Here is a 4,325-nt window from a genome sequence, read left to right on the forward strand (position 1 = left end):
ATGTAGGAGCACAGTTTTGGGCTGAGGGTGGACATGTAGGTGAGCAGTGATTAGGGTTAGGTGTGTCTCTAGGTGTGCGTGCGCCTCTTTAGCATAATAATAGACACTATGTGGCTCACAGCAGGGGAGCGGGGGATTTAGAGGCCAAGGTCTCCTGCGCAAAAAAGCGCAGCCTTAGTCAAATTAGTGTTTTAAAGGCCAGGCAGTCATCAGGAGGATCACCCACAGGTATATACAGTATATATACACACACACACACACACATATATATATAAACATAAATATAATAACTATTTTAACACTTAAATATTTGTGCTCTTTTTTCTCTTTCTTTTATGTAGCAGCATGAGGCCTCAGTGTAGATGTCCTTCATGAGAAAATTTAGAATATTTGTAAAGAGCAATGTAACAAAAATATTTTTTAAAGAAATGAGAATCAGCTGAACCTTAATGTTTTTTTTACACCAGGTCCTTGTAGTGCATATCTCCTTCCTGAAAACATTTGTAAACAGCAATATAACAAAAATAAATTAAAAGAAATGTGAACAATCTGAACCTGAGTGTTTTTTTACCCTACCAACCTTTCACAAAAGGTTCTTAATAGTCCCAGTTTAAGAACTGCAGGTTGTAATGCAGGAAACAGAGARGCTCAGCATTTTCTCCAGTGAGCCTGTTCCTCCTTTTATCGTAAATCTGGCCAATCTCACTGAACACCCTCTCACTGGGAACAGAAGAAGGAGGTGGAGAGAGGAACTTCCTTACCAGTGGGGCCAGAAGGTGCAGGCGAGTTGCATTTTGTTTCCACCATTGCAGTGGCTGAGCAGTCTGTCTGTCAATCAGTGGCTCCTGTAGGTACTGGTCCAGCTGCTGAGAGATTTGCTGCTCTTCATCAGTCTCTTCAGAGGTTTGACCATGAGCCCCCAAAAGGTTTGCATACATTTTGTCAATCAGGCCAGTTGGACCAGGTTCCTCCTCTTCTTCCACCCTTATGCGTTTCTGATCTGGGACTTCATCTTCCAAGGAGGACCTGTTTTCAGCCTCAGCTGGTTTCCTAACCTCTTCTTTTATCCATTCTTTTGCATTGCTTAGTGTACCCTGTGCTAAGGCATGCCCTTTATACCGAGGATCCAGAAGTGTCGCCAGCACCAAACATTTGGTCTTCTCAGCATTTTTGAATGTATCTGTAAGCTTTTCAGCATGGTATCCTGGACAGTTTTGATTCCCTTTGTTTTGGGACCCTCTGTCTCAAGTGCCATCTTCAGCACAGCAATGCTTGGGATGATGCAGGAGATGGAGACATCAAACTTGCTCATTTCCAATGTCACCTGTTCAAGTGGGCCCAGCATAGCAATCAGATAGGAAACGAGAGTCCACTGATCAGCTGATAATGTTGAAATCTTTCCAGGGTCACCTGCATACACATTCAAAGCACGTTTCTGCTCCAGCATCCTCTCCAACATATGTACAGTTGAGTTCCAGCATGTTGGTACAGCCTGGATGATTCTGTGCTGGGGCAGGTCAAGATCTTTCTGAATCACTGTGAGATGTTGTTCGGCCAGAACAGAGTGGTTGAAATGGGAGGCAGATGATTTTAACTTTGCTACACTGTCCACCACCGCTCGCTGGTTGTTGATTCCTTCATTTACAACAAGCTGTAATGTATGGGCACTGCAGCTGAGATCAGATATTTCAATGATCCTCAACCCTTTCACCATGTTGGCGCCACTGTCACGAAGCACAAGCATGACTCTCTCTGTCTCAGTGTCCCAATGCTTCAGCAAACTGAGGAACATTTTGCTGATGTATTCACCAGTGTGAGAGCCATGCATGGCTTTGACATTGAGGACGATTTGTTTCGTTTCCCAGTCACTGTCAATGAAATGGCATGTCAGGCTCATTAGGGATTCTGTTTCCCCAGACCAACAATCAGTTGTAAATGACAAATCGGGACCCGCGTTATCTAATTTGACCAGTTCTTTGATTTTGTTCACTACTTTAGTGTGAACTTCATCCATGAGGTCTGTACGATAGTACTTTTCCGTTTTGAGTGTGTATCTGGGCTCTAGCAATGCCACTAAACGTTGAAAACCAATATCAGAAACAACTGTAAATGGRTGATTGTCTGTGGCAATCATCTCAGTTATCACAGCATCGATTTATTTTTTTTTATACCTAGAATCAGACTTAGCCCATTTTCTTTTGGCATCAAACATCTGCATGACTGTGGGTTGTTTTGAGCTTTCTTTTGAAGAAGAAGCTGCTTGATCGTCCTTTCTTTTTTGGGTGTCGTTATAGGCCTCAAGGTGGTGGCTCTTCAGATGAGTCCACATATTTGAAGTGTTTTTCTTTTTTCCTGTATCCGCACCCATGCTCACCAGCAAATTGCAGATGTTGCACTGAGCCTTGCCTGGTGTTGTTGGCTGACTGAAGTGCTGCCACAAAGGATTCAGTTTGTCTGCCATTCCTTTGAAAAGAAACAAAAACATAAATTCAGTACATTTCATCGTGCTTTATAAATAAAATATAAAAAATAAAAATCTTCATAAATCTCTTTGATTTACATATTAAACACTATTTTTCTACATAAATGGCAATGTTTTTATTATTATCCCATCTATTACGTAAAAACACAAACAGAATGTTAAAAATGGACACAGAGGGAGAGGGGAAACAAATGTCTTGCTATCTTTCTGAGGACTCGCACACACAAAAACTCCCCCACAACACACACACACACACACACACACACACACACACACGGCGCTTAGCTTACAGCAGCTCNGCTTCGATAAGCGCTTGTTTTCCCTCACTGGGCAAAACTGCATTTAAACCCGTTGATATTAACAAGAAACGTAGATCACAGTTTGAAACGTACACCAAAGAAAACATGTGTCGCAACTCTTGCTGCGGTCAGACAAACAAGATCAGAGGAGCCGTCTGTTTTACATGCAACGCGGTGGGCAGCGGTGCTTTTATGAAAGAGACAGCGAGAAAATGCTGAAGGCTTTTTTTCTAATTCAGTATGGAAAGGAATCCTTCTATGCACCCTGTAAGTAACTCGATCACCATTTAAAAAACGTGGACACGCTATTTTCAGTGGCACGTCAAAAGTGAAAGTAAAAAAGAACAGTGCTCGTTGATATCACCTCTCCTCAAAATAGAAACTTAAAACACCTCTCTTCTCTTTTCTCCCCCTCATAGTCTGAAACAGAGTAAAGATACAGCTAAATCAGACAGTTAAAATAAGTTAAAWGTTGAAAACTTACCTTTGTTGTTATTTGAGCTCTGTCTCACAAATCACCACTTGCTCTCCACCGGGGAGGAAGCTGTAATGGATGCGCTCATGTGAGCACAGAGCATGGCTGCTGGATCGGCCAGAGCAGGCGCGTATCGGCCGATACCGATTCAAAGGAAAAACGTGAATATTAGCCAAAAATATCGGCCGGCCGATGTATCGGTCCACCCCTAGATGAGAGAGGGATCCAGGATGAGAGCTCTAGAAACCCACGACCGCTCCTCTGGACCATAACCCTCCCAGTCAACCAAATACTACCGACCACTGCCATGTTTTCTGACATCCAAGATGCAGCTGGCGGTGTATGCAGGATGGTCATCAATGATGCGGGCAGGTGGAGGGGGATTGGAGAGTGGGCTGAGAGGGCTTTCAGTAACAGGCTTAATCTGCGAAACATGAAATGTAGGATGTATCTTCATGTCAGAGGGAAGTGTGAGATGTACCGCAGAGGGATTGATGATTCGTTTGAACACAAATGGACCGAGAACGAGGGGCCAGCTTCCTCGGCCCTATTGATATTTTTTTCAAAGCGTTGTATATTTATAATCTTCAACATACATAGTAAACACAAGTGGATGATATCCACTTGAAATTTTGTCACATGTATATTTATTGTGCCATTTTGTTTGCCGACCTGGATTTCCACAAATGCAAAAAAAATGAATGTAAAATCAATGTAGCTCCTAAACTAAAGATCCAACAGACACCATTCACCACATTTTATTTTTGTCTTTTTATGTTTAATTGGTTGGAAAAAATATTCCATGATTAGATCATATTTGATGCATAATAGCTGGAGTAAACACTTAAAAAATGCGAAAAATTCGCCTAAACTGAATCGCAGGAACTACTCCCTGTACACCCATTGATATTTTTTTCAAAGCTTTGTATATTTATTATCTTCAACATACATAGTAAACACAAGCTGATGATATCCACTTGAAATTTTTTCACATGTATGTTTATTGTGCCATTTTGTTTGCCATCCTGGATTTCCACAAATGAATAAAAAGAGAATGTAAAATCAACAT

The 4,325-nt window shown here is 41.7% G+C and overlaps 1 pseudogene; it reads right to left on the reverse strand.

The window, feature by feature from the left end:
* Window positions 1-596: 596 nt before the first annotated feature.
* LOC106532536 (zinc finger BED domain-containing protein 4-like) lies at window positions 597-2,503 on the reverse strand (annotated as a pseudogene).
* Between the last annotated feature and the right edge of the window lie 1,822 nt (window positions 2,504-4,325).

The sequence above is a fragment of the Austrofundulus limnaeus genome, unplaced genomic scaffold, assembly GCF_001266775.1.
Source record: "Austrofundulus limnaeus strain Quisiro unplaced genomic scaffold, Austrofundulus_limnaeus-1.0 Scaffold789, whole genome shotgun sequence".
Taxonomy (NCBI): Eukaryota; Metazoa; Chordata; class Actinopteri; order Cyprinodontiformes; family Rivulidae; genus Austrofundulus; species Austrofundulus limnaeus.